Here is a 25,050-nt window from a genome sequence, read left to right as displayed (position 1 = left end):
AGAGGCGTGATACTGTGCAACAGGCGCATTGCATGGCATTGGTGACATATTCAGGAAATTCCACTTTGATGCCACCCAGGGCTGTTAACCTTTTATTTCATTTCAATACGATGCTTCGAATAATTGGTTCAAAGTGCGCAGCCTTTGCTCTTTTATTTCGTTTTCATCGGAGCAGGTCGGAGCTGGCAGAAGAGTGAGCCCTGTCTGCAGGAGCTCTGATTCCAGAAAGCATATTTTCCCTGTCTTTCTTACCACTCATCTGTGTCTCTTCGCTGACATGAGGGGTTGCTACACTCTGCAGTCTCCCGGCATTTAAAGTCTGCTACCAGCAGAGCACGTTCTGGACTTCACAGCGCCCAGCAAAGTACTAGCCTGCGCCCACCCCGTACTACCGCAAAAACCTTTTGCATAAGTGTGAACAAAATGCCACGAACCACCCCAGATGGGACTCGAACCCACAATCCCTGGCTTAGGAGGCCAGTGCCTTATCCATTAGGCCACTGGGGCCACTCGACAGAGAAGGGGAAAGTTCTTTCTTTTCCTCTTCTCTCACTGGAGTCACGGGTACTGGCCCACTGAAAAGGGCAAGTTGGCTCACGTCCAAAGCTGCAGTGTCCCAGCACACGCGGGCAAAAGGCACCTGCTTGCACTCGGCTGGACACTTCCGCTTTATGGGACACACGATGGAAAGTGGACTCAATTCCCAGACCTAACTCTTACCTGTTTGGTATTCTGACGCTCGATTGTAAAATATGGCCAGCTGGTAAAAATGACAAAGGGCACTCCAGCGCTGGTCCTTTGGCTGCAGGCGGCGTGTCAGCGGCCTAAAACAGCAAGAAATAGCGAGAGAAATAAAGTGAGAAGCAAGCACTTTTTCAATTGGGCTCTCGGGTCTATGGGACTGGCGTGCAGCCTCTTGATCACAAGCGCAGGTCCAGCGTGAAAGGGCGTGGCAGTGGAGTCACTCTGCTATTAATACCTGGTTGGCCAATCCTCGTTGCAATGGATGGCCATCTGCAGCTTTACTTGTAGCTCCACTGAAGGTATTTTGTTTTGGGCAAAGGGGTGAGATTGTGATTTCCCCTGCGGCAGATGAAGAGAAAGGGCTTTATGCACTACAGGTCCCTGGACAGCCAAGCAAGTGTGAGCCGGAGACTGTGCTTCAGCTCTGAAGCAGTGTATCGAGAGCCTTCGGGGAGGAGGGGAATTAGCTCAGATGGTAGAGCGCTCGCTTAGCATGCGAGAGGTAGCGGGATCGATGCCCGCATTCTCCAGCAAGACACTTTTTCTTCATTTTCACTATTTTATTCAAAACTCACCAATCGTCGCAAATAAAGTCATGTGCTCGCTTCTGTTTTTTTTACTATCATCCTAAAAGTCTTCCGTCCACTTTCTGCTATCCCAAAGAGTCATCCGCGCGAGGGCCGGCAACAGGCGTGATACTGTGCAACAGGCGCATTGCATGGCATTGGTGACATATTCAGGAAATTCCACTTCGATGCCACCCAGGGCTGTTAACCTTTTATTTCATTTCAATACGATGCTTCGAATAATTGGTTCAAAGTGCGCAGCCTTTGCTCTTTTATTTCGTTTTCATCGGAGCAGGTCGGAGCTGGCAGAAGAGTGAGCCCTGTCTGCAGGAGCTCTGATTCCAGAAAGCATATTTTCCCTGTCTTTCTTACCACTCATCTGTGTCTCTTCGCTGACATGAGGGGTTGCTACACTCTGCAGTCTCCCGGCATTTAAAGTCTGCTACCAGCAGAGCACGTTCTGGACTTCACAGCGCCCAGCAAAGTACTAGCCTGCGCCCACCCCCTACTACCGCAAAAACCTTTTGCATAAGTGTGAACAAAATGCCACGAACCACCCCAGATGGGACTCGAACCCACAATCCCTGGCTTAGAAGGACAGTGCCTTATCCATTAGGCCACTGGGGCCACTCAACAGAGAAGGGGAAAGTTCTTTCTTTTCCTCTTCTCTCACTGGAGTCACGGGTACTGGCCCACTGAAAAGGGCAAGTTGGCTCACGTCCAAAGCTGCAGTGTCCCAGCACACGCGGGCAAAAGGCACCTGCTTGCACTCGGCTGGACACTTCCGCTTTATGGGACACACGATGGAAAGTGGACTCAATTCCCAGACCTAACTCTTACCTGTTTGGTATTCTGACGCTCGATTGTAAAATATGGCCAGCTGGTAAAAATGACAAAGGGCACTCCAGCGCTGGTCCTTTGGCTGCAGGCGGCGTGTCAGCGGCCTAAAACAGCAAGAAATAGCGAGAGAAATAAAGTGAGAAGCAAGCACCTTTTCAATTGGGCTCTCGGGTCTATGGGACTGGCGTGCAGCCTCTTGATCACAAGCGCAGGTCCAGCGTGAAAGGGCGTGGCAGTGGAGTCACTCTGCTATTAATACCTGGTTGGCCAATCCTCGTTGCAATGGATGGCCATCTGCAGCTTTACTTGTAGCTCCACTGAAGGTATTTTGTTTTGGGCAAAGGGGTGAGATTGTGATTTCCCCTGCGGCAGATGAAGAGAAAGGGCTTTATGCACTACAGGTCCCTGGACAGCCAAGCAAGTGTGAGCGGAGACTGTGCTTCAGCTCTGAAGCAGTGTATCGAGAGCCTTCGAGGAGGAGGGGAATTAGCTCAGATGGTAGAGCGCTCGCTTAGCATGCGAGAGGTAGCGGGATCGATGCCCGCATTCTCCAGCAAGACGCTTTTTCTTCATTTTCACTATTTTATTCAAAACTCGCCAATCGTCGCAAATAAAGTCATGTGCTCGCTTCTGTTTTTTTTACTATCATCCTAAAAGTCTTCCGTCCACTTTCTGCTATCCCAAAGAGTCATCCGCGCGAGGGCCGGCAACAGGCGTGATACTGTGCAACAGACGCATTGCATGGCATTGGTGAAATATTCAGGAAATTCCACTTTGATGCCACCCAGGGCTGTTAACCTTTTATTTCATTTCAATACGATGCTTCGAATAATTGGTTCAAAGTGCGCAGCCTTTGCTCTTTTATTTCGTTTTCATCGGAGCAGGTCGGAGCTGGCAGAAGAGTGAGCCCTGTCTGCAGGAGCTCTGATTCCAGAAAGCATATTTTCCCTGTCTTTCTTACCACTCATCTGTGTCTCTTCGCTGACATGAGGGGTTGCTACACTCTGCAGTCTCCCGGCATTTAAAGTCTGCTACCAGCAGAGCACGTTCTGGACTTCACAGCGCCCAGCAAAGTACTAGCCTGCGCCCACCCCCTACTACCGCAAAAACCTTTTGCATAAGTGTGAACAAAATGCCACGAACCACCCCAGATGGGACTCGAACCCACAATCCCTGGCTTAGGAGGCCAGTGCCTTATCCATTAGGCCACTGGGGCCACCCGACAGAGAAGGGGAAAGTTCTTTCTTTTCCTCTTCTCTCACTGGAGTCACGGGTACTGGCCCACTGAAAAGGGCAAGTTGGCTCACGTCCAAAGCTGCAGTGTCCCAGCACACGCGGGCAAAAGGCACCTGCTTGCACTCGGCTGGACACTTCCGCTTTATGGGACACACGATGGAAAGTGGACTCAATTCCCAGACCTAACTCTTACCTGTTTGGTATTCTGACGCTCGATTGTAAAATATGGCCAGCTGGTAAAAATGACAAAGGGCACTCCAGCGCTGGTCCTTTGGCTGCAGGCGGCGTGTCAGCGGCCTAAAACAGCAAGAAATAGCGAGAGAAATAAAGTGAGAAGCAAGCACTTTTTCAATTGGGCTCTCGGGTCTATGGGACTGGCGTGCAGCCTCTTGATCACAAGCGCAGGTCCAGCGTGAAAGGGCGTGGCAGTGGAGTCACTCTGCTATTAATACCTGGTTGGCCAATCCTCGTTGCAATGGATGGCCATCTGCAGCTTTACTTGTAGCTCCACTGAAGGTATTTTGTTTTGGGCAAAGGGGTGAGATTGTGATTTCCCCTGCGGCAGATGAAGAGAAAGGGCTTTATGCACTACAGGTCCCTGGACAGCCAAGCAAGTGTGAGCCGGAGACTGTGCTTCAGCTCTGAAGCAGTGTATCGAGAGCCTTCGGGGAGGAGGGGAATTAGCTCAGATGGTAGAGCGCTCGCTTAGCATGCGAGAGGTAGCGGGATCGATGCCCGCATTCTCCAGCAAGACACTTTTTCTTCATTTTCACTATTTTATTCAAAACTCACCAATCGTCGCAAATAAAGTCATGTGCTCGCTTCTGTTTTTTTTACTATCATCCTAAAAGTCTTCCGTCCACTTTCTGCTATCCCAAAGAGTCATCCGCGCGAGGGCCGGCAAGAGGCGTGATACTGTGCAACAGGCGCATTGCATGGCATTGGTGACATATTCAGGAAATTCCACTTTGATGCCACCCAGGGCTGTTAACCTTTTATTTCATTTCAATACGATGCTTCGAATAATTGGTTCAAAGTGCGCAGCCTTTGCTCTTTTATTTCGTTTTCATCGGAGCAGGTCGGAGCTGGCAGAAGAGTGAGCCCTGTCTGCAGGAGCTCTGATTCCAGAAAGCATATTTTCCCTGTCTTTCTTACCACTCATCTGTGTCTCTTCGCTGACATGAGGGGTTGCTACACTCTGCAGTCTCCCGGCATTTAAAGTCTGCTACCAGCAGAGCACGTTCTGGACTTCACAGCGCCCAGCAAAGTACTAGCCTGCGCCCACCCCCTACTACCGCAAAAACCTTTTGCATAAGTGTGAACAAAATGCCACGAACCACCCCAGATGGGACTCGAACCCACAATCCCTGGCTTAGAAGGCCAGTGCCTTATCCATTAGGCCACTGGGGCCACTCAACAGAGAAGGGGAAAGTTCTTTCTTTTCCTCTTCTCTCACTGGAGTCACGGGTACTGGCCCACTGAAAAGGGCAAGTTGGCTCACGTCCAAAGCTGCAGTGTCCCAGCACACGCGGGCAAAAGGCACCTGCTTGCACTCGGCTGGACACTTCCGCTTTATGGGACACACGATGGAAAGTGGACTCAATTCCCAGACCTAACTCTTACCTGTTTGGTATTCTGACGCTCGATTGTAAAATATGGCCAGCTGGTAAAAATGACAAAGGGCACTCCAGCGCTGGTCCTTTGGCTGCAGGCGGCGTGTCAGCGGCCTAAAACAGCAAGAAATAGCGAGAGAAATAAAGTGAGAAGCAAGCACCTTTTCAATTGGGCTCTCGGGTCTATGGGACTGGCGTGCAGCCTCTTGATCACAAGCGCAGGTCCAGCGTGAAAGGGCGTGGCAGTGGAGTCACTCTGCTATTAATACCTGGTTGGCCAATCCTCGTTGCAATGGATGGCCATCTGCAGCTTTACTTGTAGCTCCACTGAAGGTATTTTGTTTTGGGCAAAGGGGTGAGATTGTGATTTCCCCTGCGGCAGATGAAGAGAAAGGGCTTTATGCACTACAGGTCCCTGGACAGCCAAGCAAGTGTGAGCGGAGACTGTGCTTCAGCTCTGAAGCAGTGTATCGAGAGCCTTCGAGGAGGAGGGGAATTAGCTCAGATGGTAGAGCGCTCGCTTAGCATGCGAGAGGTAGCGGGATCGATGCCCGCATTCTCCAGCAAGACGCTTTTTCTTCATTTTCACTATTTTATTCAAAACTCGCCAATCGTCGCAAATAAAGTCATGTGCTCGCTTCTGTTTTTTTTACTATCATCCTAAAAGTCTTCCGTCCACTTTCTGCTATCCCAAAGAGTCATCCGCGCGAGGGCCGGCAACAGGCGTGATACTGTGCAACAGACGCATTGCATGGCATTGGTGAAATATTCAGGAAATTCCACTTTGATGCCACCCAGGGCTGTTAACCTTTTATTTCATTTCAATACGATGCTTCGAATAATTGGTTCAAAGTGCGCAGCCTTTGCTCTTTTATTTCGTTTTCATCGGAGCAGGTCGGAGCTGGCAGAAGAGTGAGCCCTGTCTGCAGGAGCTCTGATTCCAGAAAGCATATTTTCCCTGTCTTTCTTACCACTCATCTGTGTCTCTTCGCTGACATGAGGGGTTGCTACACTCTGCAGTCTCCCGGCATTTAAAGTCTGCTACCAGCAGAGCACGTTCTGGACTTCACAGCGCCCAGCAAAGTACTAGCCTGCGCCCACCCCCTACTACCGCAAAAACCTTTTGCATAAGTGTGAACAAAATGCCACGAACCACCCCAGATGGGACTCGAACCCACAATCCCTGGCTTAGGAGGCCAGTGCCTTATCCATTAGGCCACTGGGGCCACTCGACAGAGAAGGGGAAAGTTCTTTCTTTTCCTCTTCTCTCACTGGAGTCACGGGTACTGGCCCACTGAAAAGGGCAAGTTGGCTCACGTCCAAAGCTGCAGTGTCCCAGCACACGCGGGCAAAAGGCACCTGCTTGCACTCGGCTGGACACTTCCGCTTTATGGGACACACGATGGAAAGTGGACTCAATTCCCAGACCTAACTCTTACCTGTTTGGTATTCTGACGCTCGATTGTAAAATATGGCCAGCTGGTAAAAATGACAAAGGGCACTCCAGCGCTGGTCCTTTGGCTGCAGGCGGCGTGTCAGCGGCCTAAAACAGCAAGAAATAGCGAGAGAAATAAAGTGAGAAGCAAGCACTTTTTCAATTGGGCTCTCGGGTCTATGGGACTGGCGTGCAGCCTCTTGATCACAAGCGCAGGTCCAGCGTGAAAGGGCGTGGCAGTGGAGTCACTCTGCTATTAATACCTGGTTGGCCAATCCTCGTTGCAATGGATGGCCATCTGCAGCTTTACTTGTAGCTCCACTGAAGGTATTTTGTTTTGGGCAAAGGGGTGAGATTGTGATTTCCCCTGCGGCAGATGAAGAGAAAGGGCTTTATGCACTACAGGTCCCTGGACAGCCAAGCAAGTGTGAGCCGGAGACTGTGCTTCAGCTCTGAAGCAGTGTATCGAGAGCCTTCGAGGAGGAGGGGAATTAGCTCAGATGGTAGAGCGCTCGCTTAGCATGCGAGAGGTAGTGGGATCGATGCCCGCATTCTCCAGCAAGACGCTTTTTCTTCATTTTCACTATTTTATTCAAAACTCGCCAATCGTCGCAAATAAAGTCATGTGCTCGCTTCTGTTTTTTTTACTATCATCCTAAAAGTCTTCCGTCCACTTTCTGCTATCCCAAAGAGTCATCCGCGCGAGGGCCGGCAAGAGGCGTGATACTGTGCAACAGGCGCATTGCATGGCATTGGTGACATATTCAGGAAATTCCACTTTGATGCCACCCAGGGCTGTTAACCTTTTATTTCATTTCAATACGATGCTTCGAATAATTGGTTCAAAGTGCGCAGCCTTTGCTCTTTTATTTCGTTTTCATCGGAGCAGGTCGGAGCTGGCAGAAGAGTGAGCCCTGTCTGCAGGAGCTCTGATTCCAGAAAGCATATTTTCCCTGTCTTTCTTACCACTCATCTGTGTCTCTTCGCTGACATGAGGGGTTGCTACACTCTGCAGTCTCCCGGCATTTAAAGTCTGCTACCAGCAGAGCACGTTCTGGACTTCACAGCGCCCAGCAAAGTACTAGCCTGCGCCCACCCCCTACTACCGCAAAAACCTTTTGCATAAGTGTGAACAAAATGCCACGAACCACCCCAGATGGGACTCGAACCCACAATCCCTGGCTTAGGAGGCCAGTGCCTTATCCATTAGGCCACTGGGGCCACTCGACAGAGAAGGGGAAAGTTCTTTCTTTTCCTCTTCTCTCACTGGAGTCACGGGTACTGGCCCACTGAAAAGGGCAAGTTGGCTCACGTCCAAAGCTGCAGTGTCCCAGCACACGCGGGAAAAAGGCACCTGCTTGCACTCGGCTGGACACTTCCGCTTTATGGGACACACGATGGAAAGTGGACTCAATTCCCAGACCTAACTCTTACCTGTTTGGTATTCTGACGCTCGATTGTAAAATATGGCCAGCTGGTAAAAATGACAAAGGGCACTCCAGCGCTGGTCCTTTGGCTGCAGGCGGCGTGTCAGCGGCCTAAAACAGCAAGAAATAGCGAGAGAAATAAAGTGAGAAGCAAGCACCTTTTCAATTGGGCTCTCGGGTCTATGGGACTGGCGTGCAGCCTCTTGATCACAAGCACAGGTCCAGCGTGAAAGGGCGTGGCAGTGGAGTCACTCTGCTATTAATACCTGGTTGGCCAATCCTCGTTGCAATGGATGGCCATCTGCAGCTTTACTTGTAGCTCCACTGAAGGTATTTTGTTTTGGGCAAAGGGGTGAGATTGTGATTTCCCCTGCGGCAGATGAAGAGAAAGGGCTTTATGCACTACAGGTCCCTGGACAGCCAAGCAAGTGTGAGCCGGAGACTGTGCTTCAGCTCTGAAGCAGTGTATCGAGAGCCTTCGAGGAGGAGGGGAATTAGCTCAGATGGTAGAGCGCTCGCTTAGCATGCGAGAGGTAGTGGGATCGATGCCCGCATTCTCCAGCAAGACGCTTTTTCTTCATTTTCACTATTTTATTCAAAACTCACCAATCGTCGCAAATAAAGTCATGTGCTCGCTTCTGTTTTTTTTACTATCATCCTAAAAGTCTTCCGTCCACTTTCTGCTATCCCAAAGAGTCATCCGCGCGAGGGCCGGCAAGAGGCGTGATACTGTGCAACAGGCGCATTGCATGGCATTGGTGACATATTCAGGAAATTCCACTTTGATGCCACCCAGGGCTGTTAACCTTTTATTTCATTTCAATACGATGCTTCGAATAATTGGTTCAAAGTGCGCAGCCTTTGCTCTTTTATTTCGTTTTCATCGGAGCAGGTCGGAGCTGGCAGAAGAGTGAGCCCTGTCTGCAGGAGCTCTGATTCCAGAAAGCATATTTTCCCTGTCTTTCTTACCACTCATCTGTGTCTCTTCGCTGACATGAGGGGTTGCTACACTCTGCAGTCTCCCGGCATTTAAAGTCTGCTACCAGCAGAGCACGTTCTGGACTTCACAGCGCCCAGCAAAGTACTAGCCTGCGCCCTCCCCCTACTACCGCAAAAACCTTTTGCATAAGTGTGAACAAAATGCCACGAACCACCCCAGATGGGGCTCGAACCCACAATCCCTGGCTTAGGAGGCCAGTGCCTTATCCATTAGGCCACTGGGGCCACTCGACAGAGAAGGGGAAAGTTCTTTCTTTTCCTCTTCTCTCACTGGAGTCACGGGTACTGGCCCACTGAAAAGGGCAAGTTGGCTCACGTCCAAAGCTGCAGTGTCCCAGCACACGCGGGCAAAAGGCACCTGCTTGCACTCGGCTGGACACTTCCGCTTTATGGGACACACGATGGAAAGTGGACTCAATTCCGAGACCTAACTCTTACCTGTTTGGTATTCTGACGCTCGATTGTAAAATATGGCCAGCTGGTAAAAATGACAAAGGGCACTCCAGCGCTGGTCCTTTGGCTGCAGGCGGCGTGTCAGCGGCCTAAAACAGCAAGAAATAGCGAGAGAAATAAAGTGAGAAGCAAGCACCTTTTCAATTGGGCTCTCGGGTCTATGGGACTGGCGTGCAGCCTCTTGATCACAAGCGCAGGTCCAGCGTGAAAGGGCGTGGGAGTGGAGTCACTCTGCTATTAATACCTGGTTGGCCAATCCTCATTGCAATGGATGGCCATCTGCAGCTTTACTTGTAGCTCCACTGAAGGTATTTTGTTTTGGGCAAAGGGGTGAGATTGTGATTTCCTCTGCGGCAGATGAAGAGAAAGGGCTTTATGCACTACAGGTCCCTGGACAGCCAAGGAAGTGTGAGCCGGAGACTGTGCTTCAGCTCTGAAGCAGTGTATCGAGAGCCTTCGAGGAGGAGGGGAATTAGCTCAGATGGTAGAGCGCTCGCTTAGCATGCGAGAGGTAGCGGGATCGATGCCCGCATTCTCCAGCAAGACGCTTTTTCTTCATTTTCACTATTTTATTCAAAACTCACCAATCGTCGCAAATAAAGTCATGTGCTCGCTTCTGTTTTTTTTACTATCATCCTAAAAGTCTTCCGTCCACTTTCTGCTATCCCAAAGAGTCATCCGCGCGAGGGCCGGCAAGAGGCGTGATACTGTGCAACAGGCGCATTGCATGGCATTGGTGACATATTCAGGAAATTCCACTTTGATGCCACCCAGGGCTGTTGACCTTTTATTTCATTTCAATACGATGCTTCGAATAATTGGTTCAAAGTGCGCAGCCTTTGCTCTTTTATTTCGTTTTCATCGGAGCAGGTCGGAGCTGGCAGAAGAGTGAGCCCTGTCTGCAGGAGCTCTGATTCCAGAAAGCATATTTTCCCTGTCTTTCTTACCACTCATCTGTGTCTCTTCGCTGACATGAGGGGTTGCTACACTCTGCAGTCTCCCGGCATTTAAAGTCTGCTACCAGCAGAGCACGTTCTGGACTTCACAGCGCCCAGCAAAGTACTAGCCTGCGCCCACCCCCTACTACCGCAAAAACCTTTTGCATAAGTGTGAACAAAATGCCACGAACCACCCCAGATGGGACTCGAACCCACAATCCCTGGCTTAGGAGGCCAGTGCCTTATCCATTAGGCCACTGGGGCCACTCGACAGAGAAGGGGAAAGTTCTTTCTTTTCCTCTTCTCTCACTGGAGTCACGGGTACTGGCCCACTGAAAAGGGCAAGTTGGCTCACGTCCAAAGCTGCAGTGTCCCAGCACACGCGGGCAAAAGGCACCTGCTTGCACTCGGCTGGACACTTCCGCTTTATGGGACACACGATGGAAAGTGGACTCAATTCCCAGACCTAACTCTTACCTGTTTGGTATTCTGACGCTCGATTGTAAAATATGGCCAGCTGGTAAAAATGACAAAGGGCACTCCAGCGCTGGTCCTTTGGCTGCAGGCGGCGTGTCAGCGGCCTAAAACAGCAAGAAATAGCGAGAGAAATAAAGTGAGAAGCAAGCACTTTTTCAATTGGGCTCTCGGGTCTATGGGACTGGCGTGCAGCCTCTTGATCACAAGCGCAGGTCCAGCGTGAAAGGGCGTGGCAGTGGAGTCACTCTGCTATTAATACCTGGTTGGCCAATCCTCGTTGCAATGGATGGCCATCTGCAGCTTTACTTGTAGCTCCACTGAAGGTATTTTGTTTTGGGCAAAGGGGTGAGATTGTGATTTCCCCTGCGGCAGATGAAGAGAAAGGGCTTTATGCACTACAGGTCCCTGGACAGCCAAGCAAGTGTGAGCCGGAGACTGTGCTTCAGCTCTGAAGCAGTGTATCGAGAGCCTTCGGGGAGGAGGGGAATTAGCTCAGATGGTAGAGCGCTCGCTTAGCATGCGAGAGGTAGCGGGATCGATGCCCACATTCTCCAGCAAGACACTTTTTCTTCATTTTCACTATTTTATTCAAAACTCACCAATCGTCGCAAATAAAGTCATGTGCTCGCTTCTGTTTTTTTTACTATCATCCTAAAAGTCTTCCGTCCACTTTCTGCTATCCCAAAGAGTCATCCGCGCGAGGGCCGGCAACAGGCGTGATACTGTGCAACAGGCGCATTGCATGGCATTGGTGACATATTCAGGAAATTCCACTTCGATGCCACCCAGGGCTGTTAACCTTTTATTTCATTTCAATACGATGCTTCGAATAATTGGTTCAAAGTGCGCAGCCTTTGCTCTTTTATTTCGTTTTCATCGGAGCAGGTCGGAGCTGGCAGAAGAGTGAGCCCTGTCTGCAGGAGCTCTGATTCCAGAAAGCATATTTTCCCTGTCTTTCTTACCACTCATCTGTGTCTCTTCGCTGACATGAGGGGTTGCTACACTCTGCAGTCTCCCGGCATTTAAAGTCTGCTACCAGCAGAGCACGTTCTGGACTTCACAGCGCCCAGCAAAGTACTAGCCTGCGCCCACCCCCTACTACCGCAAAAACCTTTTGCATAAGTGTGAACAAAATGCCACGAACCACCCCAGATGGGACTCGAACCCACAATCCCTGGCTTAGAAGGCCAGTGCCTTATCCATTAGGCCACTGGGGCCACTCAACAGAGAAGGGGAAAGTTCTTTCTTTTCCTCTTCTCTCACTGGAGTCACGGGTACTGGCCCACTGAAAAGGGCAAGTTGGCTCACGTCCAAAGCTGCAGTGTCCCAGCACACGCGGGCAAAAGGCACCTGCTTGCACTCGGCTGGACACTTCCGCTTTATGGGACACACGATGGAAAGTGGACTCAATTCCCAGACCTAACTCTTACCTGTTTGGTATTCTGACGCTCGATTGTAAAATATGGCCAGCTGGTAAAAATGACAAAGGGCACTCCAGCGCTGGTCCTTTGGCTGCAGGCGGCGTGTCAGCGGCCTAAAACAGCAAGAAATAGCGAGAGAAATAAAGTGAGAAGCAAGCACCTTTTCAATTGGGCTCTCGGGTCTATGGGACTGGCGTGCAGCCTCTTGATCACAAGCGCAGGTCCAGCGTGAAAGGGCGTGGCAGTGGAGTCACTCTGCTATTAATACCTGGTTGGCCAATCCTCGTTGCAATGGATGGCCATCTGCAGCTTTACTTGTAGCTCCACTGAAGGTATTTTGTTTTGGGCAAAGGGGTGAGATTGTGATTTCCCCTGCGGCAGATGAAGAGAAAGGGCTTTATGCACTACAGGTCCCTGGACAGCCAAGCAAGTGTGAGCGGAGACTGTGCTTCAGCTCTGAAGCAGTGTATCGAGAGCCTTCGAGGAGGAGGGGAATTAGCTCAGATGGTAGAGCGCTCGCTTAGCATGCGAGAGGTAGCGGGATCGATGCCCGCATTCTCCAGCAAGACGCTTTTTCTTCATTTTCACTATTTTATTCAAAACTCGCCAATCGTCGCAAATAAAGTCATGTGCTCGCTTCTGTTTTTTTTACTATCATCCTAAAAGTCTTCCGTCCACTTTCTGCTATCCCAAAGAGTCATCCGCGCGAGGGCCGGCAACAGGCGTGATACTGTGCAACAGGCGCATTGCATGGCATTGGTGACATATTCAGGAAATTCCACTTTGATGCCACCCAGGGCTGTTAACCTTTTATTTCATTTCAATACGATGCTTAGAATAATTGGTTCAAAGTGCGCAGCCTTTGCTCTTTTATTTCGTTTTCATCGGAGCAGGTCGGAGCTGGCAGAAGAGTGAGCCCTGTCTGCAGGAGCTCTGATTCCAGAAAGCATATTTTCCCTGTCTTTCTTACCACTCATCTGTGTCTCTTCGCTGACATGAGGGGTTGCTACACTCTGCAGTCTCCCGGCATTTAAAGTCTGCTACCAGCAGAGCACGTTCTGGACTTCACAGCGCCCAGCAAAGTACTAGCCTGCGCCCTCCCCCTACTACCGCAAAAACCTTTTGCATAAGTGTGAACAAAATGCCACGAACCACCCCAGATGGGGCTCGAACCCACAATCCCTGGCTTAGGAGGCCAGTGCCTTATCCATTAGGCCACTGGGGACACTCGACAGAAAAGGGGAAAGTTCTTTCTTTTCCTCTTCTCTCACTGGAGTCACAGGTACTGACCCACTGAAAAGGGCAAGTTGGCTCACGTCCAAAGCTGCAGTGTCCCAGCACACGCGGGCAAAAGGCACCTGCTTGCACTCGGCTGGACACTTCCGCTTTATGGGACACACGATGGAAAGTGGACTCAATTCCCAGACCTAACTCTTACCTGTTTGGTATTCTGACGCTCGATTGTAAAATATGGCCAGCTGGTAAAAATGACAAAGGGCACTCCAGCGCTGGTCCTTTGGCTGCAGGCGGCGTGTCAGCGGCCTAAAACAGCAAGAAATAGCGAGAGAAATAAAGTGAGAAGCAAGCACCTTTTCAATTGGGCTCTCGGGTCTATGGGACTGGCGTGCAGCCTCTTGATCACAAGCGCAGGTCCAGCGTGAAAGGGCGTGGGAGTGGAGTCACTCTGCTATTAATACCTGGTTGGCCAATCCTCATTGCAATGGATGGCCATCTGCAGCTTTACTTGTAGCTCCACTGAAGGTATTTTGTTTTGGGCAAAGGGGTGAGATTGTGATTTCCTCTGCGGCAGATGAAGAGAAAGGGCTTTATGCACTACAGGTCCCTGGACAGCCAAGCAAGTGTGAGCCGGAGACTGTGCTTCAGCTCTGAAGCAGTGTATCGAGAGCCTTCGAGGAGGAGGGGAATTAGCTCAGATGGTAGAGCGCTCGCTTAGCATGCGAGAGGTAGCGGGATCGATGCCCGCATTCTCCAGCAAGACACTTTTTCTTCATTTTCACTATTTTATTCAAAACTCACCAATCGTCGCAAATAAAGTCATGTGCTCGCTTCTGTTTTTTTTACTATCATCCTAAAAGTCTTCCGTCCACTTTCTGCTATCCCAAAGAGTCATCCGCGCGAGGGCCGGCAACAGGCGTGATACTGTGCAACAGGCGCATTGCATGGCATTGGTGACATATTCAGGAAATTCCACTTTGATGCCACCCAGGGCTGTTGACCTTTTATTTCAGTTCAATACGATGCTTCGAATAATTGGTTCAAAGTGCGCAGCCTTTGCTCTTTTATTTCGTTTTCATCGGAGCAGGTCGGAGCTGGCAGAAGAGTGAGCCCTGTCTGCAGGAGCTCTGATTCCAGAAAGCATATTTTCCCTGTCTTTCTTACCACTCATCTGTGTCTCTTCGCTGACATGAGGGGTTGCTACACTCTGCAGTCTCCCGGCATTTAAAGTCTGCTACCAGCAGAGCACGTTCTGGACTTCACAGCGCCCAGCAAAGTACTAGCCTGCGCCCACCCCCTACTACCGCAAAAACCTTTTGCATAAGTGTGAACAAAATGCCACGAACCACCCCAGATGGGACTCGAACCCACAATCCCTGGCTTAGAAGGCCAGTGCCTTATCCATTAGGCCACTGGGGCCACTCAACAGAGAAGGGGAAAGTTCTTTCTTTTCCTCTTCTCTCACTGGAGTCACGGGTACTGGCCCACTGAAAAGGGCAAGTTGGCTCACGTCCAAAGCTGCAGTGTCCCAGCACACGCGGGCAAAAGGCACCTGCTTGCACTCGGCTGGACACTTCCGCTTTATGGGACACACGATGGAAAGTGGACTCAATTCCCAGACCTAACTCTTACCTGTTTGGTATTCTGACGCTCGATTGTAAAATATGGCCAGCTGGTAAAAATGACAAAGGGCACTCCAGCGCTGGTCCTTTGGCTGCAGGCGGCGTGTCAGCGGACTAAAACAGCAAGAAATAGCGAGAGAAATAAAGTGAGAAGCAAGCACCTTTTCAATTGGGCTCTCGGGTCTATGGGACTGGCGTGCAGCCTCTTGATCACAAGCGCAGGTCCAGCGTGAAAGGGCGTGGGAGTGGAGTCACTCTGCTATTAATACCTGGTTGGCCAATCCTCATTGCAATGGATGGCCATCTGCAGCTTTACTTGTAGCTCCACTGAAGGTATTTTGTTTTGGGCAAAGGGGTGAGATTGTGATTTCCTCTGCCGCAGATGAAGAGAAAGGGCTTTATGCACTACAGGTCCCTGGACAGCCAAGCAAGTGTGAGCCGGAGACTGTGCTTCAGCTCTGAAGCAGTGTATCGAGAGCCTTCGAGGAGGAGGGGAATTAGCTCAGATGGTAGAGCGCTCGCTTAGCATGCGAGAGGTAGTGGGATCGATGCCCGCATTCTCCAGCAAGACGCTTTTTCTTCATTTTCACTATTTTATTCAAAACTCGCCAATCGTCGCAAATAAAGTCATGTGCTCGCTTCTGTTTTTTTTACTATCATCCTAAAAGTCTTCCGTCCACTTTCTGCTATCCCAAAGAGTCATCCGCGCGAGGGCCGGCAACAGGCGTGATACTGTGCAACAGGCGCATTGCATGGCATTGGTGACATATTCAGGAAATTCCACTTTGATGCCACCCAGGGCTGTTAACCTTTTATTTCATTTCAATACGATGCTTCGAATAATTGGTTCAAAGTGCGCAGCCTTTGCTCTTTTATTTCGTTTTCATCGGAGCAGGTCGGAGCTGGCAGAAGAGTGAGCCCTGTCTGCAGGAGCTCTGATTCCAGAAAGCATATTTTCCCTGTCTTTCTTACCACTCATCTGTGTCTCTTCGCTGACATGAGGGGTTGCTACACTCTGCAGTCTCCCGGCATTTAAAGTCTGCTACCAGCAGAGCACGTTCTGGACTTCACAGCGCCCAGCAAAGTACTAGCCTGCGCCCTCCCCCTACTACCGCAAAAACCTTTTGCATAAGTGTGAACAAAATGCCACGAACCACCCCAGATGGGGCTCGAACCCACAATCCCTGGCTTAGGAGGCCAGTGCCTTATCCATTAGGCCACTGGGGCCACTCGACAGAAAAGGGGAAAGTTCTTTCTTTTCCTCTTCTCTCACTGGAGTCACAGGTACTGGCCCACTGAAAAGGGCAAGTTGGCTCACGTCCAAAGCTGCAGTGTCCCAGCACACGCGGGCAAAAGGCACCTGCTTGCACTCGGCTGGACACTTCCGCTTTATGGGACACACGATGGAAAGTGGACTCAATTCCCAGACCTAACTCTTACCTGTTTGGTATTCTGACGCTCGATTGTAAAATATGGCCAGCTGGTAAAAATGACAAAGGGCACTCCAGCGCTGGTCCTTTGGCTGCAGGCGGCGTGTCAGCGGCCTAAAACAGCAAGAAATAGCGAGAGAAATAAAGTGAGAAGCAAGCACCTTTTCAATTGGGCTCTCGGGTCTATGGGACTGGCGTGCAGCCTCTTGATCACAAGCGCAGGTCCAGCGTGAAAGGGCGTGGGAGTGGAGTCACTCTGCTATTAATACCTGGTTGGCCAATCCTCATTGCAATGGATGGCCATCTGCAGCTTTACTTGTAGCTCCACTGAAGGTATTTTGTTTTGGGCAAAGGGGTGAGATTGTGATTTCCTCTGCGGCAGATGAAGAGAAAGGGCTTTATGCACTACAGGTCCCTGGACAGCCAAGTAAGTGTGAGCCGGAGACTGTGCTTCAGCTCTGAAGCAGTGTATCGAGAGCCTTCGAGGAGGAGGGGAATTAGCTCAGATGGTAGAGCGCTCGCTTAGCATGCGAGAGGTAGCGGGATCGATGCCCGCATTCTCCAGCAAGACGCTTTTTCTTCATTTTCACTATTTTATTCAAAACTCACCAATCGTCGCAAATAAAGTCATGTGCTCGCTTCTGTTTTTTTTACTATCATCCTAAAAGTCTTCCGTCCACTTTCTGCTATCCCAAAGAGTCATCCGCGCGAGGGCCGGCAAGAGGCGTGATACTGTGCAACAGGCGCATTGCATGGCATTGGTGACATATTCAGGAAATTCCACTTTGATGCCACCCAGGGCTGTTGACCTTTTATTTCATTTCAATACGATGCTTCGAATAATTGGTTCAAAGTGCGCAGCCTTTGCTCTTTTATTTCGTTTTCATCGGAGCAGGTCGGAGCTGGCAGAAGAGTGAGCCCTGTCTGCAGGAGCTCTGATTCCAGAAAGCATATTTTCCCTGTCTTTCTTACCACTCATCTGTGTCTCTTCGCTGACATGAGGGGTTGCTACACTCTGCAGTCTCCCGGCATTTAAAGTCTGCTACCAGCAGAGCACGTTCTGGACTTCACAGCGCCCAGCAAAGTACTAGCCTGCGCCCACCCCCTACTACCGCAAAAACCTTTTGCATAAGTGTGAACAAAATGCCACGAACCACCCCAGATGGGACTCGAACCCACAATCCCTGGCTTAGGAGGCCAGTGCCTTATCCATTAGGCCACTGGGGCCACTCGACAGAGAAGGGGAAAGTTCTTTCTTTTCCTCTTCTCTCACTGGAGTCACGGGTACTGGCCCACTGAAAAGGGCAAGTTGGCTCACGTCCAAAGCTGCAGTGTCCCAGCACACGCGGGCAAAAGGCACCTGCTTGCACTCGGCTGGACACTTCCGCTTTATGGGACACACGATGGAAAGTGGACTCAATTCCCAGACCTAACTCTTACCTGTTTGGTATTCTGACGCTCGATTGTAAAATATGGCCAGCTGGTAAAAATGACAAAGGGCACTCCAGCGCTGGTCCTTTGGCTGCAGGCGGCGTGTCAGCGGCCTAAAACAGCAAGAAATAGCGAGAGAAATAAAGTGAGAAGCAAGCACTTTTTCAATTGGGCTCTCGGGTCTATGGGACTGGCGTGCAGCCTCTTGATCACAAGCGCAGGTCCAGCGTGAAAGGGCGTGGCAGTGGAGTCACTCTGCTATTAATACCTGGTTGGCCAATCCTCGTTGCAATGGATGGCCATCTGCAGCTTTACTTGTAGCTCCACTGAAGGTATTTTGTTTTGGGCAAAGGGGTGAGATTGTGATTTCCCCTGCGGCAGATGAAGAGAAAGGGCTTTATGCACTACAGGTCCCTGGACAGCCAAGCAAGTGTGAGCCGGAGACTGTGCTTCAGCTCTGAAGCAGTGTATCGAGAGCCTTCGGGGAGGAGGGGAATTAGCTCAGATGGTAGAGCGCTCGCTTAGCATGCGAGAGGTAGCGGGATCGATGCCCACATTCTCCAGCAAGACACTTTTTCTTCATTTTCACTATTTTATTCAAAACTCACCAATCGTCGCAAATAAAGTCATGTGCTCGCTTCTGTTTTTTTTACTATCATCCTAAAAGTCTTCCGTCCACTTTCTGCTATCCCAAAGAGTCATCCGCGCGAGGGCCGGCAACAGGCGTGATACTGTGCAACAGGCGCATTGCATGGCATTGGTGACATATTCAGGAAATTCCACTTTGATGCCACCCAGGGCTGTTAACCTTTTATTTCATTTCAATACGATGCTTCGAATAATTGGTTCAAAGTGCGCAGCCTTTGCTCTTTTATTTCGTTTTCATCGGAGCAGGTCGGAGCTGGCAGAAGAGTGAGCCCTGTCTGCAGGAGCTCTGATTCCAGAAAGCATATTTTCCCTGTCTTTCTTACCACTCATCTGTGTCTCTTCGCTGACATGAGGGGTTGCTACACTCTGCAGTCTCCCGGCATTTAAAGTCTGCTACCAGCAGAGCACGTTCTGGACTTCACAGCGCCCAGCAAAGTACTAGCCTGCGCCCTCCCCCTACTACCGCAAAAACCTTTTGCATAAGTGTGAACAAAATGCCACGAACCACCCCAGATGGGGCTCGAACCCACAATCCCTGGCTTAGGAGGCCAGTGCCTTATCCATTAGGCCACTGGGGCCACTCGACAGAAAAGGGGAAAGTTCTTTCTTTTCCTCTTCTCTCACTGGAGTCACAGGTACTGGCCCACTGAAAAGGGCAAGTTGGCTCACGTCCAAAGCTGCAGTGTCCCAGCACACGCGGGCAAAAGGCACCTGCTTGCACTCGGCTGGACACTTCCGCTTTATGGGACACACGATGGAAAGTGGACTCAATTCCCAGACCTAACTCTTACCTGTTTGGTATTCTGACGCTCGATTGTAAAATATGGCCAGCTGGTAAAAATGACAAAGGGCACTCCAGCGCTGGTCCTTTGGCTGCAGGCGGCGTGTCAGCGGCCTAAAACAGCAAGAAATAGCGAGAGAAATAAAGTGAGAAGCAAGCACCTTTTCAATTGGGCTCTCGGGTCTATGGGACTGGCGTGCAGCCTCTTGATCACAAGCGCAGGTCCAGCGTGAAAGGGCGTGGGAGTGGAGTCACTCTGCTATTAATACCTGGTTGGCCAATCCTCATTGCAATGGATGGCCATCTGCAGCTTTACTTGTAGCTCCACTGAAGGTATTTTGTTTTGGGCAAAGGGGTGAGATTGTGATTTCCTCTGCGGCAGATGAAGAGAAAGGGCTTTATGCACTACAGGTCCCTGGACAGCCAAGGAAGTGTGAGCCGGAGACTGTGCTTCAGCTCTGAAGCAGTGTATCGAGAGCCTTCGAGGAGGAGGGGAATTAGCTCAGATGGTAGAGCGCTCGCTTAGCATGCGAGAGGTAGCGGGATCGATGCCCGCATTCTCCAGCAAGACGCTTTTTCTTCATTTTCACTATTTTATTCAAAACTCACCAATCGTCGCAAATAAAGTCATGTGCTCGCTTCTGTTTTTTTTACTATCATCCTAAAAGTCTTCCGTCCACTTTCTGCTATCCCAAAGAGTCATCCGCGCGAGGGCCGGCAAGAGGCGTGATACTGTGCAACAGGCGCATTGCATGGCATTGGTGACATATTCAGGAAATTCCACTTTGATGCCACCCAGGGCTGTTGACCTTTTATTTCATTTCAATACGATGCTTCGAATAATTGGTTCAAAGTGCGCAGCCTTTGCTCTTTTATTTCGTTTTCATCGGAGCAGGTCGGAGCTGGCAGAAGAGTGAGCCCTGTCTGCAGGAGCTCTGATTCCAGAAAGCATATTTTCCCTGTCTTTCTTACCACTCATCTGTGTCTCTTCGCTGACATGAGGGGTTGCTACACTCTGCAGTCTCCCGGCATTTAAAGTCTGCTACCAGCAGAGCACGTTCTGGACTTCACAGCGCCCAGCAAAGTACTAGCCTGCGCCCTCCCCCTACTACCGCAAAAACCTTTTGCATAAGTGTGAACAAAATGCCACGAACCACCCCAGATGGGGCTCGAACCCACAATCCCTGGCTTAGGAGGCCAGTGCCTTATCCATTAGGCCACTGGGGCCACTCGACAGAAAAGGGGAAAGTTCTTTCTTTTCCTCTTCTCTCACTGGAGTCACAGGTACTGACCCACTGAAAAGGGCAAGTTGGCTCACGTCCAAAGCTGCAGTGTCCCAGCACACGCGGGCAAAAGGCACCTGCTTGCACTCGGCTGGACACTTCCGCTTTATGGGACACACGATGGAAAGTGGACTCAATTCCCAGACCTAACTCTTACCTGTTTGGTATTCTGACGCTCGATTGTAAAATATGGCCAGCTGGTAAAAATGACAAAGGGCACTCCAGCGCTGGTCCTTTGGCTGCAGGCGGCGTGTCAGCGGCCTAAAACAGCAAGAAATAGCGAGAGAAATAAAGTGAGAAGCAAGCACCTTTTCAATTGGGCTCTCGGGTCTATGGGACTGGCGTGCAGCCTCTTGATCACAAGCGCAGGTCCAGCGTGAAAGGGCGTGGGAGTGGAGTCACTCTGCTATTAATACCTGGTTGGCCAATCCTCATTGCAATGGATGGCCATCTGCAGCTTTACTTGTAGCTCCACTGAAGGTATTTTGTTTTGGGCAAAGGGGTGAGATTGTGATTTCCTCTGCGGCAGATGAAGAGAAAGGGCTTTATGCACTACAGGTCCCTGGACAGCCAAGCAAGTGTGAGCCGGAGACTGTGCTTCAGCTCTGAAGCAGTGTATCGAGAGCCTTCGAGGAGGAGGGGAATTAGCTCAGATGGTAGAGCGCTCGCTTAGCATGCGAGAGGTAGCGGGATCGATGCCCGCATTCTCCAGCAAGACACTTTTTCTTCATTTTCACTATTTTATTCAAAACTCACCAATCGTCGCAAATAAAGTCATGTGCTCGCTTCTGTTTTTTTTACTATCATCCTAAAAGTCTTCCGTCCACTTTCTGCTATCCCAAAGAGTCATCCGCGCGAGGGCCGGCAACAGGCGTGATACTGTGCAACAGGCGCATTGCATGGCATTGGTGACATATTCAGGAAATTCCACTTTGATGCCACCCAGGGCTGTTGACCTTTTATTTCAGTTCAATACGATGCTTCGAATAATTGGTTCAAAGTGCGCAGCCTTTGCTCTTTTATTTCGTTTTCATCGGAGCAGGTCGGAGCTGGCAGAAGAGTGAGCCCTGTCTGCAGGAGCTCTGATTCCAGAAAGCATATTTTCCCTGTCTTTCTTACCACTCATCTGTGTCTCTTCGCTGACATGAGGGGTTGCTACACTCTGCAGTCTCCCGGCATTTAAAGTCTGCTACCAGCAGAGCACGTTCTGGACTTCACAGCGCCCAGCAAAGTACTAGCCTGCGCCCACCCCCTACTACCGCAAAAACCTTTTGCATAAGTGTGAACAAAATGCCACGAACCACCCCAGATGGGACTCGAACCCACAATCCCTGGCTTAGGAGGCCAGTGCCTTATCCATTAGGCCACTGGGGCCACTCGACAGAGAAGGGGAAAGTTCTTTCTTTTCCTCTTCTCTCACTGGAGTCACGGGTACTGGCCCACTGAAAAGGGCAAGTTGGCTCACGTCCAAAGCTGCAGTGTCCCAGCACACGCGGGCAAAAGGCACCTGCTTGCACTCGGCTGGACACTTCCGCTTTATGGGACACACGATGGAAAGTGGACTCAATTCCCAGACCTAACTCTTACCTGTTTGGTATTCTGACGCTCGATTGTAAAATATGGCCAGCTGGTAAAAATGACAAAGGGCACTCCAGCGCTGGTCCTTTAGCTGCAGGCGGCGTGTCAGCGGCCTAAAACAGCAAGAAATAGCGAGAGAAATAAAGTGAGAAGCAAGCACCTTTTCAATTGGGCTCTCGGGTCTATGGGACTGGCGTGCAGCCTCTTGATCACAAGCGCAGGTCCAGCGTGAAAGGGCGTGGCAGTGGAGTCACTCTGCTATTAATACCTGGTTGGCCAATCCTCGTTGCAATGGATGGCCATCTGCAGCTTTACTTGTAGCTCCACTGAAGGTATTTTGTTTTGGGCAAAGGGGTGAGATTGTGATTTCCCCTGCGGCAGATGAAGAGAAAGGGCTTTATGCACTACAGGTCCCTGGACAGCCAAGCAAGTGTGAGCCGGAGACTGTGCTTCAGCTCTGAAGCAGTGTATCGAGAGCCTTCCAGGAGGAGGGGAATTAGCTCAGATGGTAGAGCGCTCGCTTAGCATGCGAGAGGTAGCGGGATCGATGCCCGCATTCTCCAGCAAGACGCTTTTTCTTCATTTTCACTATTTTATTCAAAACACGCCAATCGTCGCAAATAAAGTCATGTGCTCGCTTCTGTTTTTTTTACTATCATCCTAAAAGTCTTCCGTCCACTTTCTGCTATCCCAAAGAGTCATCCGCGCGAGGGCCGGCAACAGGCGTGATACTGTGCAACAGGCGCATTGCATGGCATTGGTGACATATTCAGGAAATTCCACTTTGATGCCACCCAGGGCTGTTGACCTTTTATTTCAGTTCAATACGATGCTTCGAATAATTGGTTCAAAGTGCGCAGCCTTTGCTCTTTTATTTCGTTTTCATCGGAGCAGGTCGGAGCTGGCAGAAGAGTGAGCCCTGTCTGCAGGAGCTCTGATTCCAGAAAGCATATTTTCCCTGTCTTTCTTACCACTCATCTGTGTCTCTTCGCTGACATGAGGGGTTGCTACACTCTGCAGTCTCCCAGCATTTAAAGTCTGCTACCAGCAGAGCACGTTCTGGACTTCACAGCGCCCAGCAAAGTACTAGCCTGCGCCCTCCCCCTACTACCGCAAAAACCTTTTGCATAAGTGTGAACAAAATGCCACGAACCACCCCAGATGGGGCTCGAACCCACAATCCCTGGCTTAGGAGGCCAGTGCCTTATCCATTAGGCCACTGGGGCCACTCGACAGAGAAGGGGAAAGTTCTTTCTTTTCCTCTTCTCTCACTGGAGTCACGGGTACTGGCCCACTGAAAAGGGCAAGTTGGCTCACGTCCAAAGCTGCAGTGTCCCAGCACACGCGGGCAAAAGGCACCTGCTTGCACTCGGCTGGACACTTCCGCTTTATGGGACACACGATGGAAAGTGGACTCAATTCCCAGACCTAACTCTTACCTGTTTGGTATTCTGACGCTCGATTGTAAAATATGGCAAGCTGGTAAAAATGACAAAGGGCACTCCAGCGCTGGTCCTTTGGCTGCAGGCGGCGTGTCAGCGGCCTAAAACAGCAAGAAATAGCGAGAGAAATAAAGTGAGAAGCAAGCACCTTTTCAATTGGGCTCTCGGGTCTATGGGACTGGCGTGCAGCCTCTTGATCACAAGCGCAGGTCCAGCGTGAAAGGGCGTGGGAGTGGAGTCACTCTGCTATTAATACCTGGTTGGCCAATCCTCATTGCAATGGATGGCCATCTGCAGCTTTACTTGTAGCTCCACTGAAGGTATTTTATTTTGGGCAAAGGGGTGAGATTGTGATTTCCTCTGCGGCAGATGAAGAGAAAGGGCTTTATGCACTACAGGTCCCTGGACAGCCAAGCAAGTGTGAGCCGGAGACTGTGCTTCAGCTCTGAAGCAGTGTATCGAGAGCCTTCGAGGAGGAGGGGAATTAGCTCAGATGGTAGAGCGCTCGCTTAGCATGCGAGAGGTAGCGGGATCGATGCCCGCATTCTCCAGCAAGACACTTTTTCTTCATTTTCACTATTTTATTCAAAACTCACCAATCGTCGCAAATAAAGTCATGTGCTCGCTTCTGTTTTTTTTACTATCATCCTAAAAGTCTTCCGTCCACTTTCTGCTATCCCAAAGAGTCATCCGCGCGAGGGCCGGCAACAGGCGTGATACTGTGCAACAGGCGCATTGCATGGCATTGGTGACATATTCAGGAAATTCCACTTTGATGCCACCCAGGGCTGTTGACCTTTTATTTCAGTTCAATACGATGCTTCGAATAATTGGTTCAAAGTGCGCAGCCTTTGCTCTTTTATTTCGTTTTCATCGGAGCAGGTCGGAGCTGGCAGAAGAGTGAGCCCTGTCTGCAGGAGCTCTGATTCCAGAAAGCATATTTTCCCTGTCTTTCTTACCACTCATCTGTGTCTCTTCGCTGACATGAGGGGTTGCTACACTCTGCAGTCTCCCGGCATTTAAAGTCTGCTACCAGCAGAGCACGTTCTGGACTTCACAGCGCCCAGCAAAGTACTAGCCTGCGCCCACCCCCTACTACCGCAAAAACCTTTTGCATAAGTGTGAACAAAATGCCACGAACCACCCCAGATGGGACTCGAACCCACAATCCCTGGCTTAGGAGGCCAGTGCCTTATCCATTAGGCCACTGGGGCCACTCGACAGAGAAGGGGAAAGTTCTTTCTTTTCCTCTTCTCTCACTGGAGTCACGGGTACTGGCCCACTGAAAAGGGCAAGTTGGCTCACGTCCAAAGCTGCAGTGTCCCAGCACACGCGGGCAAAAGGCACCTGCTTGCACTCGGCTGGACACTTCCGCTTTATGGGACACACGATGGAAAGTGGACTCAATTCCCAGACCTAACTATTACCTGTTTGGTATTCTGACGCTCGA

At 50.5% G+C, this 25,050-nt stretch overlaps 32 non-coding genes across 32 annotated transcripts; 15 read left to right on the top strand and 17 right to left on the bottom strand.

The window, feature by feature from the left end:
• Positions 1-434: 434 nt before the first annotated feature.
• On the bottom strand, positions 435-507 carry TRNAR-CCU (transfer RNA arginine (anticodon CCU)). The gene has a single exon. It is a non-coding gene; the product is annotated as a tRNA-Arg (tRNA).
• Positions 508-1,201: 694 nt separating this feature from the next.
• Positions 1,202-1,274, top strand: TRNAA-AGC (transfer RNA alanine (anticodon AGC)). Its single transcript has one exon. It is a non-coding gene; the product is annotated as a tRNA-Ala (tRNA).
• Positions 1,275-2,630: 1,356 nt separating this feature from the next.
• On the top strand, positions 2,631-2,703 carry TRNAA-AGC (transfer RNA alanine (anticodon AGC)). Its single transcript has one exon. It is a non-coding gene; the product is annotated as a tRNA-Ala (tRNA).
• Positions 2,704-3,293: 590 nt separating this feature from the next.
• Positions 3,294-3,366, bottom strand: TRNAR-CCU (transfer RNA arginine (anticodon CCU)). Its single transcript has one exon. It is a non-coding gene; the product is annotated as a tRNA-Arg (tRNA).
• A 694-nt stretch (positions 3,367-4,060) lies between these two features.
• On the top strand, positions 4,061-4,133 carry TRNAA-AGC (transfer RNA alanine (anticodon AGC)). Its single transcript has one exon. It is a non-coding gene; the product is annotated as a tRNA-Ala (tRNA).
• Positions 4,134-4,723: 590 nt separating this feature from the next.
• TRNAR-UCU (transfer RNA arginine (anticodon UCU)) lies at positions 4,724-4,796 on the bottom strand. Its single transcript has one exon. It is a non-coding gene; the product is annotated as a tRNA-Arg (tRNA).
• A 693-nt stretch (positions 4,797-5,489) lies between these two features.
• On the top strand, positions 5,490-5,562 carry TRNAA-AGC (transfer RNA alanine (anticodon AGC)). The gene has a single exon. It is a non-coding gene; the product is annotated as a tRNA-Ala (tRNA).
• A 590-nt stretch (positions 5,563-6,152) lies between these two features.
• On the bottom strand, positions 6,153-6,225 carry TRNAR-CCU (transfer RNA arginine (anticodon CCU)). The gene has a single exon. It is a non-coding gene; the product is annotated as a tRNA-Arg (tRNA).
• Positions 6,226-6,919: 694 nt separating this feature from the next.
• TRNAA-AGC (transfer RNA alanine (anticodon AGC)) lies at positions 6,920-6,992 on the top strand. The gene has a single exon. It is a non-coding gene; the product is annotated as a tRNA-Ala (tRNA).
• A 590-nt stretch (positions 6,993-7,582) lies between these two features.
• On the bottom strand, positions 7,583-7,655 carry TRNAR-CCU (transfer RNA arginine (anticodon CCU)). The gene has a single exon. It is a non-coding gene; the product is annotated as a tRNA-Arg (tRNA).
• A 694-nt stretch (positions 7,656-8,349) lies between these two features.
• Positions 8,350-8,422, top strand: TRNAA-AGC (transfer RNA alanine (anticodon AGC)). The gene has a single exon. It is a non-coding gene; the product is annotated as a tRNA-Ala (tRNA).
• Positions 8,423-9,012: 590 nt separating this feature from the next.
• TRNAR-CCU (transfer RNA arginine (anticodon CCU)) lies at positions 9,013-9,085 on the bottom strand. Its single transcript has one exon. It is a non-coding gene; the product is annotated as a tRNA-Arg (tRNA).
• A 694-nt stretch (positions 9,086-9,779) lies between these two features.
• TRNAA-AGC (transfer RNA alanine (anticodon AGC)) lies at positions 9,780-9,852 on the top strand. Its single transcript has one exon. It is a non-coding gene; the product is annotated as a tRNA-Ala (tRNA).
• A 590-nt stretch (positions 9,853-10,442) lies between these two features.
• TRNAR-CCU (transfer RNA arginine (anticodon CCU)) lies at positions 10,443-10,515 on the bottom strand. The gene has a single exon. It is a non-coding gene; the product is annotated as a tRNA-Arg (tRNA).
• A 1,357-nt stretch (positions 10,516-11,872) lies between these two features.
• TRNAR-UCU (transfer RNA arginine (anticodon UCU)) lies at positions 11,873-11,945 on the bottom strand. Its single transcript has one exon. It is a non-coding gene; the product is annotated as a tRNA-Arg (tRNA).
• Positions 11,946-12,638: 693 nt separating this feature from the next.
• Positions 12,639-12,711, top strand: TRNAA-AGC (transfer RNA alanine (anticodon AGC)). The gene has a single exon. It is a non-coding gene; the product is annotated as a tRNA-Ala (tRNA).
• Positions 12,712-13,301: 590 nt separating this feature from the next.
• On the bottom strand, positions 13,302-13,374 carry TRNAR-CCU (transfer RNA arginine (anticodon CCU)). Its single transcript has one exon. It is a non-coding gene; the product is annotated as a tRNA-Arg (tRNA).
• Positions 13,375-14,068: 694 nt separating this feature from the next.
• Positions 14,069-14,141, top strand: TRNAA-AGC (transfer RNA alanine (anticodon AGC)). Its single transcript has one exon. It is a non-coding gene; the product is annotated as a tRNA-Ala (tRNA).
• A 590-nt stretch (positions 14,142-14,731) lies between these two features.
• On the bottom strand, positions 14,732-14,804 carry TRNAR-UCU (transfer RNA arginine (anticodon UCU)). The gene has a single exon. It is a non-coding gene; the product is annotated as a tRNA-Arg (tRNA).
• A 694-nt stretch (positions 14,805-15,498) lies between these two features.
• TRNAA-AGC (transfer RNA alanine (anticodon AGC)) lies at positions 15,499-15,571 on the top strand. Its single transcript has one exon. It is a non-coding gene; the product is annotated as a tRNA-Ala (tRNA).
• A 590-nt stretch (positions 15,572-16,161) lies between these two features.
• Positions 16,162-16,234, bottom strand: TRNAR-CCU (transfer RNA arginine (anticodon CCU)). The gene has a single exon. It is a non-coding gene; the product is annotated as a tRNA-Arg (tRNA).
• A 694-nt stretch (positions 16,235-16,928) lies between these two features.
• TRNAA-AGC (transfer RNA alanine (anticodon AGC)) lies at positions 16,929-17,001 on the top strand. Its single transcript has one exon. It is a non-coding gene; the product is annotated as a tRNA-Ala (tRNA).
• Positions 17,002-17,591: 590 nt separating this feature from the next.
• Positions 17,592-17,664, bottom strand: TRNAR-CCU (transfer RNA arginine (anticodon CCU)). The gene has a single exon. It is a non-coding gene; the product is annotated as a tRNA-Arg (tRNA).
• Positions 17,665-19,021: 1,357 nt separating this feature from the next.
• TRNAR-CCU (transfer RNA arginine (anticodon CCU)) lies at positions 19,022-19,094 on the bottom strand. The gene has a single exon. It is a non-coding gene; the product is annotated as a tRNA-Arg (tRNA).
• A 694-nt stretch (positions 19,095-19,788) lies between these two features.
• TRNAA-AGC (transfer RNA alanine (anticodon AGC)) lies at positions 19,789-19,861 on the top strand. The gene has a single exon. It is a non-coding gene; the product is annotated as a tRNA-Ala (tRNA).
• A 590-nt stretch (positions 19,862-20,451) lies between these two features.
• TRNAR-CCU (transfer RNA arginine (anticodon CCU)) lies at positions 20,452-20,524 on the bottom strand. Its single transcript has one exon. It is a non-coding gene; the product is annotated as a tRNA-Arg (tRNA).
• A 694-nt stretch (positions 20,525-21,218) lies between these two features.
• Positions 21,219-21,291, top strand: TRNAA-AGC (transfer RNA alanine (anticodon AGC)). The gene has a single exon. It is a non-coding gene; the product is annotated as a tRNA-Ala (tRNA).
• A 590-nt stretch (positions 21,292-21,881) lies between these two features.
• Positions 21,882-21,954, bottom strand: TRNAR-CCU (transfer RNA arginine (anticodon CCU)). The gene has a single exon. It is a non-coding gene; the product is annotated as a tRNA-Arg (tRNA).
• Positions 21,955-22,648: 694 nt separating this feature from the next.
• On the top strand, positions 22,649-22,721 carry TRNAA-AGC (transfer RNA alanine (anticodon AGC)). The gene has a single exon. It is a non-coding gene; the product is annotated as a tRNA-Ala (tRNA).
• Positions 22,722-23,311: 590 nt separating this feature from the next.
• Positions 23,312-23,384, bottom strand: TRNAR-CCU (transfer RNA arginine (anticodon CCU)). The gene has a single exon. It is a non-coding gene; the product is annotated as a tRNA-Arg (tRNA).
• A 694-nt stretch (positions 23,385-24,078) lies between these two features.
• TRNAA-AGC (transfer RNA alanine (anticodon AGC)) lies at positions 24,079-24,151 on the top strand. Its single transcript has one exon. It is a non-coding gene; the product is annotated as a tRNA-Ala (tRNA).
• Positions 24,152-24,741: 590 nt separating this feature from the next.
• TRNAR-CCU (transfer RNA arginine (anticodon CCU)) lies at positions 24,742-24,814 on the bottom strand. Its single transcript has one exon. It is a non-coding gene; the product is annotated as a tRNA-Arg (tRNA).
• Between the last annotated feature and the right edge of the window lie 236 nt (positions 24,815-25,050).

This window comes from Ambystoma mexicanum, chromosome 5q, assembly GCF_040938575.1.
Source record: "Ambystoma mexicanum isolate Mex_15411 chromosome 5q, UKY_AmexF1_1, whole genome shotgun sequence".
Classification (NCBI taxonomy): domain Eukaryota; kingdom Metazoa; phylum Chordata; class Amphibia; order Caudata; family Ambystomatidae; genus Ambystoma; species Ambystoma mexicanum.
Note: the sequence above shows the minus strand (reverse complement) of the source record. Positions and strands in the feature narration are given on the sequence as shown.